The 11590-nt window shown below is 49.4% G+C and overlaps 8 non-coding genes and 6 pseudogenes across 8 annotated transcripts; all 14 read left to right on the top strand.

Annotated features, from left to right (window-relative positions):
- The first annotated feature begins 2994 nt into the window (after positions 1–2994).
- Positions 2995–3113, top strand: LOC148667333 (5S ribosomal RNA). Its single transcript, XR_015937389.1, has one exon. It is a non-coding gene; the product is annotated as a 5S ribosomal RNA (ribosomal RNA).
- Positions 3114–3650: 537 nt separating this feature from the next.
- Positions 3651–3769, top strand: LOC148667334 (5S ribosomal RNA; annotated as a pseudogene).
- Positions 3770–4306: 537 nt separating this feature from the next.
- Positions 4307–4425, top strand: LOC148667335 (5S ribosomal RNA; annotated as a pseudogene).
- A 537-nt stretch (positions 4426–4962) lies between these two features.
- Positions 4963–5081, top strand: LOC148667336 (5S ribosomal RNA). The gene has a single exon (XR_015938381.1). It is a non-coding gene; the product is annotated as a 5S ribosomal RNA (ribosomal RNA).
- Positions 5082–5618: 537 nt separating this feature from the next.
- On the top strand, positions 5619–5737 carry LOC148667337 (5S ribosomal RNA). The gene has a single exon (XR_015937390.1). It is a non-coding gene; the product is annotated as a 5S ribosomal RNA (ribosomal RNA).
- A 537-nt stretch (positions 5738–6274) lies between these two features.
- On the top strand, positions 6275–6393 carry LOC148667338 (5S ribosomal RNA). The gene has a single exon (XR_015938085.1). It is a non-coding gene; the product is annotated as a 5S ribosomal RNA (ribosomal RNA).
- A 537-nt stretch (positions 6394–6930) lies between these two features.
- LOC148667339 (5S ribosomal RNA) lies at positions 6931–7049 on the top strand. Its single transcript, XR_015938038.1, has one exon. It is a non-coding gene; the product is annotated as a 5S ribosomal RNA (ribosomal RNA).
- A 537-nt stretch (positions 7050–7586) lies between these two features.
- LOC148667340 (5S ribosomal RNA) lies at positions 7587–7705 on the top strand. The gene has a single exon (XR_015938202.1). It is a non-coding gene; the product is annotated as a 5S ribosomal RNA (ribosomal RNA).
- A 537-nt stretch (positions 7706–8242) lies between these two features.
- On the top strand, positions 8243–8361 carry LOC148667341 (5S ribosomal RNA; annotated as a pseudogene).
- A 537-nt stretch (positions 8362–8898) lies between these two features.
- On the top strand, positions 8899–9017 carry LOC148667342 (5S ribosomal RNA; annotated as a pseudogene).
- A 537-nt stretch (positions 9018–9554) lies between these two features.
- LOC148667343 (5S ribosomal RNA) lies at positions 9555–9673 on the top strand. The gene has a single exon (XR_015938086.1). It is a non-coding gene; the product is annotated as a 5S ribosomal RNA (ribosomal RNA).
- Positions 9674–10210: 537 nt separating this feature from the next.
- On the top strand, positions 10211–10329 carry LOC148667344 (5S ribosomal RNA). Its single transcript, XR_015937391.1, has one exon. It is a non-coding gene; the product is annotated as a 5S ribosomal RNA (ribosomal RNA).
- A 537-nt stretch (positions 10330–10866) lies between these two features.
- On the top strand, positions 10867–10985 carry LOC148667345 (5S ribosomal RNA; annotated as a pseudogene).
- A 537-nt stretch (positions 10986–11522) lies between these two features.
- Positions 11523–11590, top strand: part of LOC148667346 (5S ribosomal RNA) — a 119-nt pseudogene continuing 51 nt past the window's right edge.

Raw genomic sequence — 11590 nt, forward strand, 5'->3', positions numbered from 1 at the left:
ATTTCCCACAGATTTTCTGCTTCCTCCCTCCCTTCTCTCCACAGATCTCTGAGGTAATAGTTCTCTCGGGTGATGAACAGGGCCAGGCTACCTGCTGCCTTGACTGGGACCTCGATGCCTTTGAACAGCCCCATGTTCCTCACTCTCCACAGGGCGTCTTTCCCACTGTTCACCACGGCCCAGATCCTGTCAAACATGTCAGGAGGAAGTTTGACAGGAGAGATGCCGTTGTAGCGGCAATGCTTGTTAATAAGACAGAATTAGGCCGTGGTATTCTGTCCTAAATGAGGCCCCATCTCACCCTCCATCTTTGTGGTGCAGCCACAAAGAAAGTATTCATGCAGGTTGATTTAAGATGTTTTCTTTTGATAATGGACAGCTCCCAGATGGGGATGCACTTAGCTTAGCCTGGCTATCATGATCAATGGTCATCCATTGGTGCCTATCTGTCTAGGGAGTGCCGAATGGACATCTGGACTGCATTCCTAAGTGTCAAGAGTAAGTGACTCATATCTCACCTTGACCAACCAATCAGGGACTGGCAGGGCGTGGTAATACCACGTGGGTCTCTAATGCCCGCCAAACTCTCAACCAATCAGCACACATCTATGTCTTGGTCAAAAAGGGAGCGCAAGCTCAGATCGGGGCTCTCCTTGGCCATTTTCGCGCATCCTCAGAGACAATCACGTGACAACTGCTGTTGTCTGCAAAGGGACTTGGACTTTGTTCTAAGCGCGAGGCCGAGGATCCCATACGTACTCAGAATTCTACCAACGTGAATGATCCGCTTGATCAACGGCAGCCTACAGTTGGACCCTCATCGACAACCTGAATAGCTTATTCAGAAGCAGCGCTGGACCAGGAACGAACCAGCTTCTTCCCAGGCAAAAGAGTGACTTGGTGTTCGTGCCGGGAGATTCCAAATCCATACACAGTGGATAAGTAAACCCCATGTTCTACATTGTGTCTCGAGAATTCAATTGTACCTCAACACAAGTTGTTATCAATTTAATTCATGAGTAATGTATTTACTTCCGAGTTTAGAGTAACAGTGGGTAATAACACTGATTAGCGATTTGGTAACCGAACGATATATATTGACATATATTCTCTGTTGTGTATCTCTTTGTGTTGGCATCTCTTCGAGATTATATACCTTGTATATTGATAACCCTCACAGTAAGGTCTGCCGCTCGTATCCAGGCAGACTAGTATATGTTTGGTGCACAATTTATATGAATAAATGTATCTCGTGTATTGAACCCGTGTGTGTGCGTTGTTAGTTGTTCTGACGATTGATTTTCTAAAAGCCACAACGAACAACCTCGTGATTACTGCTACAATTAATAATTGTCTCAGTAAACCCATCAAACCTCTACAACCACGATACACCACCATAAACTATATTAATTTAGGAACATAAACATATAGTGTAAACTGTATATGGCTGGTATTGGTAGTTTAAAGAAAAAATACACACCAGTATTCCACTTTCTTCCTAAACATTTTAAGCATCAAAGTCTTACATGTAGTAAGATTTTACCAGGTTTCGGAAACGTTTTTACATGCTCCTTCTGACCATCTTAACTTTATATACTTTGTGAAAAGTCATAAGATATTCACATTTTCTGTGAATGTGCTCGTTATCGGAGTAAACAAAAGCATACTTTTAGAATTTGATTAATAGGGAATATAATATGGAATCACGTACCTAAAGAAATTAATAACGATATAATTATTTTTATGTACTGTAGCTCAAATAGTAGTATAATACACTTTCTATGGATACATGTGCTTCTACGCAATGCAGAAGCACATCCACAAGTAACATTACCTAGCTAAGAGAGGACATTGGCTAGCCATTATGATAAATACAGTGGAAAAAAGCAATTGGGAAAATAAGACCTGCTGATCTGTTATACATACCAGGAAGAGAACAGAATATGATTTTTTTCTGTTCGAAACGTGTGTTGTCTTTATGAAATTCATGTATTTTAAACGTTTAATTAAGAAGAAAAAAACTTACAGAAAGATACTAAGCTGATCACGAGATAGAAAGATCACCCGTTTTTCGCGCATAAAAAGTGGCTATTAACTGGGTAAACTGTTATTAACTGGAGTCAACTGGGTGAAAACACATAATATGAACATGAAACAAAACAAAAAATAAAAATAAGATACAATCTACAGACATTAAAACCGGTGTCATGGAAATATAACTATCAAGGAAGCCACAAGAGAGAGTTCTCACCTGAGTAAGGTCTTTATTTCAATATTGGGAGCAACCAGAGACTCAATTTGTTACAAGCAGTACCGGGTTTTCATAAGACGTTGCGCTGTAAAAAAGCTCAGCGCTTTGTCCATTCTAAAACTTCCACTTTCCCTAAGAGAAAACAGATTACATCAAAAAGCGAAAGAAGAAGCACTAGATATGTTATTCAAAGCTTATCAGTTACTTTCAGCTAAATCTAACGATCCAGACAGCATATATTGTTTTGGTACATTGTCTTCTAAAGTAACCTAAACAGTGTACTTTGTTGACGCACTGTTTTCTAAAATTCTGCACGTACTGTAGCACAGCAATTACATCCTTGAAATATATTATCTAAAAGCCCCAATATATTTCTTTGCAAAGCTCTCTACATTTTAAGAATCAATTTACTTATTAGATTTCCACTTAAAGACTTGTTCGGCTGGCGTTCGGGGAGTCGCGTTTTTCAGAATTGTATTGAGATCGTTTTCCACAGAGCTCAGATGTCAAAGCACAGCAGCAGCTCTCCACAGCGATCCTCTATAGCGCCCTTTCTCCCGCAGCTCCGTCCTCATTGGAAGGAAGCAAGAGTGAAAGGCTGAAGTGAAATAGAGCGGGGACGAAGGCAGTGAAGAGAGAGAACGTGGGAAGAAGAGAAAAACGCAAGGGAAAAAAAGCAGCGTCGTAAAAGAGGTGACGGAGCTGTCCTCTCAATAAGAAGGGTGCCAGCGAGCCTTGCTCTCGCTTACGGCCACACCCCCTTGAGCACGCCTGATCTCGTCTGATCTCGGAAGCTAAACAGGGATGGGCCTGGTTAGTACTTGGATGGGAGACCGCCTGGGAATACCAGGTGCTGTAAGCTTTTAAGCGCAGGAGGCGCCCTATCCCCGCTCGCTCGCTCATTCCCCTGTTCACACGTGCAGTGCGGCTTGTCCGTCTGTTTTTTTGTCAGCTTTGGCGAGACACGGGTGCTTGTGTATTAGCGTGAGCATTTTTTATTCTGATCAGGAACAGTTTTACAAGTCCGCAAAGGATCGAGGAAAGGTTTATCGCCAGCTGAAAAGAGACACAGCGCTTCGGCTGTGGAGACTTGTTCGGCTGGCGTTCGGAGAGTCGCGTTTTTCAGAATTGTATTGAGATCGTTTTCCACAGAGCTCAGATGTCAAAGCACAGCAGCAGCTCTCCACAGCGATCCTCTATAGCGCCCTTTCTCCCGCAGCTCCGTCCTCATTGGAAGGAAGCAAAAGTGAAAGGCTGAAGTGAAATAGAGCGGGGACGAAGGCAGTGAAGAGAGAGAACGTGGGAAGAAGAGAAAAACGCAAGGGAAAAAAAGCAGCGTCGTAAAAGAGGTGACGGAGCTGTCCTCTCAATAAGAAGGGTGCCAGCGAGCATTGCTCTTGCTTACGGCCACACCCCCTTGAGCACGCCTGATCTCGTCTGATTTCGGAAGCTAAACAGGGATGGGCCTGGTTAGTACTTGGATGGGAGACAGCCTGGGAATACCAGGTGCTGTAAGCTTTTAAGCGCAGGAGGCGCCCTATCCCCGCTCGCTCGCTCATTCCCCTGTTCACACGTGCAGTGCGGCTTGTCCGTCTGTTTATTTGTCAGCTTTGGCGAGACACGGGTGCTTGTGTATTAGCGTGAGCGTTTTTTATTCTGATCAGGAACAGTTTTACAAGTCTGCAAAGGATCGAGGAAAGGTTTATCGCCAGCTGAAAAGAGACACAGCGCTTCGGCTGTGGAGACTTGTTCGGCTGGCGTTCGGAGAGTCGCGTTTTTCAGAATTGTATTGAGATCGTTTTCCACAGAGCTCAGATGTCAAAGCACAGCAGCAGCTCTCCACAGCAATCCTCTATAGCGCCCTTTCTCCCGCAGCTCCGTCCTCATTGGAAGGAAGCAAGAGTGAAAAGCTGAAGTGAAATAGAGCGGGGACGAAGGCAGTGAAGAGAGAGAACGTGGGAAGAAGAGAAAAACGCAAGGGAAAAAAAGCAGCGTCGTAAAAGAGGTGACGGAGCTGTCCTCTCAATAAGAAGGGTGCCAGCGAGCCTTGCTCTCGCTTACAGCCACACCCCCTTGAGCACGCCTGATCTCGTCTGATCTCGGAAGCTAAACAGGGATGGGCCTGGTTAGTACTTGGATGAGAGACCGCCTGGGAATACCAGGTGCTGTAAGCTTTTAAGCGCAGGAGGCGCCCTATCCCCGCTCGCTCGCTCATTCCCCTGTTCACACGTGCAGTGCGGCTTGTCCGTCTGTTTTTTTGTCAGCTTTGGCGAGACACGGGTGCTTGTGTATTAGCGTGAGCGTTTTTTATTCTGATCAGGAACAGTTTTACAAGTCCGCAAAGGATCGAGGAAAGGTTTATCGCCAGCTGAAAAGAGACACAGCGCTTCGGCTGTGGAGACTTGTTCGGCTGGCGTTCGGAGAGTCGCGTTTTTCAGAATTGTATTGAGATCGTTTTCCACAGAGCTCAGATGTCAAAGCACAGCAGCAGCTCTCCACAGCGATCCTCTATAGCGCCCTTTCTCCCGCAGCTCCGTCCTCATTGGAAGGAAGCAAGAGTGAAAGGCTGAAGTGAAATAGAGCGGGGACGAAGGCAGTGAAGAGAGAGAACGTGGGAAGAAGAGAAAAACGCAAGGGAAAAAAAGCAGCGTCGTAAAAGAGGTGACGGAGCTGTCCTCTCAATAAGAAGGGTGTCAGCGAGCCTTGTTCTCGTTTACGGCCACACCCCCTTGAGCACGCCTGATCTCGTCTGATCTCGGAAGCTAAACAGGGATGGGCCTGGTTAGTACTTGGATGGGAGACCGCCTGGGAATACCAGGTGCTGTAAGCTTTTAAGCGCAGGAGGCGCCCTATCCCCGCTCGCTCGCTCATTCCCCTGTTCACACGTGCAGTGCGGCTTGTCCGTCTGTTTATTTGTCAGCTTTGGCGAGACACGGGTGCTTGTGTATTAGCGTGAGCGTTTTTTATTCTGATCAGGAACAGTTTTACAAGTCCGCAAAGGATCGAGGAAAGGTTTATCGCTAGCTGAAAAGAGACACAGCGCTTCGGCTGTGGAGACTTGTTCGGCTGGCGTTCGGAGAGTCGCGTTTTTCAGAATTGTATTGAGATCGATTTCCACAGAGCTCAGATGTCAAAGCACAGCAGCAGCTCTCCACAGCGATCCTCTATAGCGCCCTTTCTCCCGCAGCTCCGTCCTCATTGGAAGGAAGCAAGAGTGAAAGGCTGAAGTGAAATAGAGCGGGGACGAAGGCAGTGAAGAGAGAGAACGTGGGAAGAAGAGAAAAACGCAAGAGAAAAAGAGCAGCGTCGTAAAAGAGGTGACGGAGCTGTCCTCTCAATAAGAAGGGTGCCAGCGAACCTTGCTCTCGCTTACGGCCACACCCCCTTGAGCACGCCTGATCTCGTCTGATCTCGGAAGCTAAACAGGGATGGGCCTGGTTAGTACTTGGATGGGAGACCGCCTGGGAATACCAGGTGCTGTAAGCTTTTAAGCGCAGGAGGCGCACTATCCCCGCTCGCTCGCTCATTCCCCTGTTCACACGTGCAGTGCGGCTTGTCCGTCTGTTTATTTGTCAGCTTTGGCGAGACGCGGGTGCTTGTGTATTAGCGTGAGCGTATTTTATTCTGATCAGGAACAGTTTTACAAGTCCGCAAAGGATCGAGGAAAGGTTTATCGCCAGCTGAAAAGAGACACAGCGCTTCGGCTGTGGAGACTTGTTCGGCTGGCGTTCGGAGAGTCGCGTTTTTCAGAATTGTATTGAGATCGTTTTCCACAGAGCTCAGATGTCAAAGCACAGCAGCAGCTCTCCACAGCGATCCTCTATAGCGCCCTTTCTCCCACAGCTCCGTCCTCATTGGAAGGAAGCAAGAGTGAAAGGCTGAAGTGAAATAGAGCGGGGACGAAGGCAGTGAAGAGAGAGAACGTGGGAAGAAGAGAAAAACGCAAGGGAAAAAAAGCAGCGTCGTAAAAGAGGTGACGGAGCTGTCCTCTCAATAAGAAGGGTGCCAGCGAGCCTTGCTCTCGCTTACAGCCACACCCCCTTGAGCACGCCTGATCTCGTCTGATCTCGGAAGCTAAACAGGGATGGGCCTGGTTAGTACTTGGATGGGAGACCGCCTGGGAATACCAGGTGCTGTAAGCTTTTAAGCGCAGGAGGCAACCTATCCCCGCTCGCTCGCTCATTCCCCTGTTCACACGTGCAGTGCGGCTTGTCCGTCTGTTTTTTTGTCAGCTTTGGCGAGACACGGGTGCTTGTGTATTAGCGTGAGCGTTTTTTATTCTGATCAGGAACAGTTTTACAAGTCCGCAAAGGATCGAGGAAAGGTTTATCGCCAGCTGAAAAGAGACACAGCGCTTCGGCTGTGGAGACTTGTTCGGCTGGCGTTCGGAGAGTCGCGTTTTTCAGAATTGTATTGAGATCGTTTTCCACAGAGCTCAGATGTCAAAGCACAGCAGCAGCTCTCCACAGCGATCCTCTATAGCGCCCTTTCTCCCGCAGCTCCGTCCTCATTGGAAGGAAGCAAGAGTGAAAGGCTGAAGTGAAATAGAGCGGGGACGAAGGCAGTGAAGAGAGAGAACGTGGGAAGAAGAGAAAAACGCAAGGGAAAAAAAGCAGCGTCGTAAAAGAGGTGACGGAGCTGTCCTCTCAATAAGAAGGGTGTCAGCGAGCCTTGTTCTCGTTTACGGCCACACCCCCTTGAGCACGCCTGATCTCATCTGATCTCGGAAGCTAAACAGGGATGGGCCTGGTTAGTACTTGGATGGGAGACCGCCTGGGAATACCAGGTGCTGTAAGCTTTTAAGCGCAGGAGGCGCCCTATCCCCGCTCGCTCGCTCATTCCCCTGTTCACACGTGCAGTGCGGCTTGTCCGTCTGTTTATTTGTCAGCTTTGGCGAGACACGGGTGCTTGTGTATTAGCGTGAGCGTTTTTTATTCTGATCAGGAACAGTTTTACAAGTCCGCAAAGGATCGAGGAAAGGTTTATCGCCAGCTGAAAAGAGACACAGCGCTTCGGCTGTGGAGACTTGTTCGGCTGGCGTTCGGAGAGTCGCGTTTTTCAGAATTGTATTGAGATCGATTTCCACAGAGCTCAGATGTCAAAGCACAGCAGCAGCTCTCCACAGCGATCCTCTATAGCGCCCTTTCTCCCGCAGCTCCGTCCTCATTGGAAGGAAGCAAGAGTGAAAGGCTGAAGTGAAATAGAGCGGGGACGAAGGCAGTGAAGAGAGAGAACGTGGGAAGAAGAGAAAAACGCAAGAGAAAAAGAGCAGCGTCGTAAAAGAGGTGACGGAGCTGTCCTCTCAATAAGAAGGGTGCCAGCGAGCCTTGCTCTCGCTTATGGCCACACCCCCTTGAGCACGCCTGATCTCGTCTGATCTCGGAAGCTAAACAGGGATGGGCCTGGTTAGTACTTGGATGGGAGACCGCCTGGGAATACCAGGTGCTGTAAGCTTTTAAGCTCAGGAGGCGCACTATCCCCGCTCGCTCGCTCATTCCCCTGTTCACACGTGCAGTGCGGCTTGTCCGTCTGTTTATTTGTCAGCTTTGGCGAGACGCGGGTGCTTGTGTATTAGCGTGAGCGTTTTTTATTCTGATCAGGAACAGTTTTACAAGTCCGCAAAGGATCGAGGAAAGGTTTATCGCCAGCTGAAAAGAGACACAGCGCTTCGGCTGTGGAGACTTGTTCGGCTGGCGTTCGGAGAGTCGCGTTTTTCAGAATTGTATTGAGATCGTTTTCCACAGAGCTCAGATGTCAAAGCACAGCAGCAGCTCTCCACAGCGATCCTCTATAGCGCCCTTTCTCCCGCAGCTCCGTCCTCATTGGAAGGAAGCAAGAGTGAAAGGCTGAAGTGAAATAGAGCGGGGACGAAGGCAGTGAAGAGAGAGAACGTGGGAAGAAGAGAAAAACGCAAGGGAAAAAAAGCAGCGTCGTAAAAGAGGTGACGGAGCTGTCCTCTCAATAAGAAGGGTGCCAGCGAGCCTTGCTCTCGCTAATGGCCACACCCCCTTGAGCACGCCTGATGTCATCTGATCTCGGAAGCTAAACAGGGATGGGCCTGGTTAGTACTTGGGTGGGAGACCGCCTGGGAATACCAGGTGCTGTAAGCTTTTAAGCGCAGGAGGCGCCCTATCCCCGCTCGCTCGCTCATTCCCCTGTTCACACGTGCAGTGCGGCTTGTCCTTCTGTTTATTTGTCAGCTTTGGCGAGACGCGGGTGCTTGTGTATTAGCGTGAGCGTTTTTTATTCTGATCAGGAACAGTTTTACAAGTCCGCAAAGGATCGAGGAAAGGTTTCTCGCCAGCTGAAAAGAGACACAGCGCTTCGGCTGTGGAGACTTGTTCGGCTGGCGTTCGGAGAGTCGCGTTTTTCAGAATTGTATTGAGATCGTTTTCCACAGAGCTCAGATGTCAAAGCACAGCAGCAGCTCTCCACAGCGATCCTCTATAGCGCCCTTTCTCCCGCAGCTCCGTTCTCATTGGAAGGAAGCAAAAGTGAAAGGCTGAAGTGAAATAGAGCGGGGACGAAGGCAGTGAAGAGAGAGAACGTGGGAAGAAGAGAAAAACGCAAGGGAAAAAAAGCAGCGTCGTAAAAGAGGTGACGGAGCTGTCCTCTCAATAAGAAGGGTGCCAGCGAGCCTTGCTCTAGCTTACGGCCACACCCCCTTGAGCACGCCTGATGTCATCTGATCTCGGAAGCTAAACAGGGATGGGCCTGGTTAGTACTTGGGTGGGAGACCCCCTGGGAATACCAGGTGCTGTAAGCTTTTAAGCGCAGGAGGCGCCCTATCCCCGCTCGCTCGCTCATTCCCCTGTTCACACGTGCAGTGCGGCTTGTCCGTCTGTTTATTTGTCAGCTTTGGCGAGACACGGGTGCTTGTGTATTAGCGTGAGCGTTTTTTATTCTGATCATGAACAGTTTAACAAGTCCGCAAAGGATCGAGGAAAGGTTTATCGCCAGCTGAAAAGAGACACAGCGCTTCGGCTGTGGAGACTTGTTCGGCTGGCGTTCGGAGAGTCGCGTTTTTCAGAATTGTATTGAGATCGTTTTCCACAGAGCTCAGATGTCAAAGCACAGCAGCAGCTCTCCACAGCGATCCTCTATAGCGCCCTTTCTCCCACAGCTCCGTCCTCATTGGAAGGAAGCAAGAGTGAAAGGCTGAAGTGAAATAGAGCGGGGACGAAGGCAGTGAAGAGAGAGAACGTGGGAAGAAGAGAAAAACGCAAGGGAAAAAAAGCAGCGTCGTAAAAGAGGTGACGGAGCTGTCCTCTCAATAAGAAGGGTGCCAGCGAGCCTTGCTCTCGCTTACAGCCACACCCCCTTGAGCACGCCTGATCTCGTCTGATCTCGGAAGCTAAACAGGGATGGGCCTGGTTAGTACTTGGATGGGAGACCGCCTGGGAATACCAGGTGCTGTAAGCTTTTAAGCGCAGGAGGCGCCCTATCCCCGCTCGCTCGCTCATTCCCCTGTTCACACGTGCAGTGCGGCTTGTCCGTCTGTTTTTTTGTCAGCTTTGGCGAGACACGGGTGCTTGTGTATTAGCGTGAGCGTTTTTTATTCTGATCAGGAACAGTTTTACAAGTCCGCAAAGGATCGAGGAAAGGTTTATCGCCAGCTGAAAAGAGACACAGCGCTTCGGCTGTGGAGACTTGTTCGGCTGGCGTTCGGAGAGTCGCGTTTTTCAGAATTGTATTGAGATCGTTTTCCACAGAGCTCAGATGTCAAAGCACAGCAGCAGCTCTCCACAGCGATCCTCTATAGCGCCCTTTCTCCCGCAGCTCCGTCCTCATTGGAAGGAAGCAAGAGTGAAAGGCTGAAGTGAAATAGAGCGGGGACGAAGGCAGTGAAGAGAGAGAACGTGGGAAGAAGAGAAAAACGCAAGGGAAAAAAAGCAGCGTCGTAAAAGAGGTGACGGAGCTGTCCTCTCAATAAGAAGGGTGCCAGCGAGCCTTGCTCTCGCTTACGGCCACACCCCCTTGAGCACGCCTGATCTCGTCTGATCTCGGAAGCTAAACAGGGATGGGCCTGGTTAGTACTTGGATGGGAGACCGCCTGGGAATACCAGGTGCTGTAAGCTTTTAAGCGCAGGAGGCGCCCTATCCCCGCTCGCTCGCTCATTCCCCTGTTCACACGTGCAGTGCGGCTTGTCCGTCTGTTTATTTGTCAGCTTTGGCGAGACACGGGTGCTTGTGTATTAGCGTGAGCGTTTTTTATTCTGATCAGGAACAGTTTTACAAGTCCGCAAAGGATCGAGGAAAGGTTTATCGCCAGCTGAAAAGAGACACAGCGCTTCGGCTGTGGAGACTTGTTCGGCTGGCGTTCGGAGAGTCGCGTTTTTCAGAATTGTATTGAGATCGTTTTCCACAGAGCTCAGATGTCAAAGCACAGCAGCAGCTCTCCACAGCGATCCTCTATAGCGCCCTTTCTCCCGCAGCTCCGTCCTCATTGGAAGGAAGCAAGAGTGAAAGGCTGAAGTGAAATAGAGCGGGGACGAAGGCAGTGAAGAGAGAGAACGTGGGAAGAAGAGAAAAACGCAAGGGAAAAAAGGCAGCGTCGTAAAAGAGGTGACGGAGCTGTCCTCTCAATAAGAAGGGTGCCAGCGAGCCTTGCTCTCGCTTACGGCCACACCCTCTTGAGCACGCCTGATCTTGTCTGATCTCAGAAGCTAAACAGGGATGGGCCTGGTTAGTACTTGGATGGGAGACCGCCTGGGAATCCCAGGTGCTGTAAGCTTTTAAGCGCAGGAGGCGCCCTATCCCTGCTCGCTCGCTCATTCCCCTGTTCACACGTGCAGTGCGGCTTGTCCGTCTGTTTATTTGTCAGCTTTGGCGAGACACGGGTGCTTGTGTATTAGCGTGAGCGTTTTTTATTCTGATCAGGAACAGTTTTACAAGTCCGCAAAGGATCGAGGAAAGGTTTATCGCCAGCTGAACAGAGACACAGCGCTTCGGCTGTGGAGACTTGTTCGGCTGGCGTTCGGAGAGTCGCGTTTTTCAGAATTGTATTGAGATCGTTTTCCACAGAGCTCAGATGTCAAAGCACAGCAGCAGCTCTCCACAGCGATCCTCTATAGCGCCCTTTCTCCCGCAGCTCCGTCCTCATTGGAAGGAAGCAAGAGTGAAAGGCTGAAGTGAAATAGAGCGGGGACGAAGGCAGTGAAGAGAGAGAACGTGGGAAGAAGAGAAAAACGCAAGGGAAAAAAAGCAGCGTCGTAAAAGAGGTGACGGAGCTGTCCTCTCAATAAGAAGGGTGCCAGCGAGCCTTGCTCTCGCTTATGGCCACACCCCCTTGAGCACGCCTGATCTCGTCTGCTCTCGGAAGCTAAACAGGGATGGGCC

Source organism: Lepisosteus platostomus, chromosome 5 (genome assembly GCF_059453375.1).
Source record: "Lepisosteus platostomus isolate fLepPlt1 chromosome 5, fLepPlt1.hap1, whole genome shotgun sequence".
NCBI classification, from domain to species: Eukaryota; Metazoa; Chordata; class Actinopteri; order Semionotiformes; family Lepisosteidae; genus Lepisosteus; species Lepisosteus platostomus.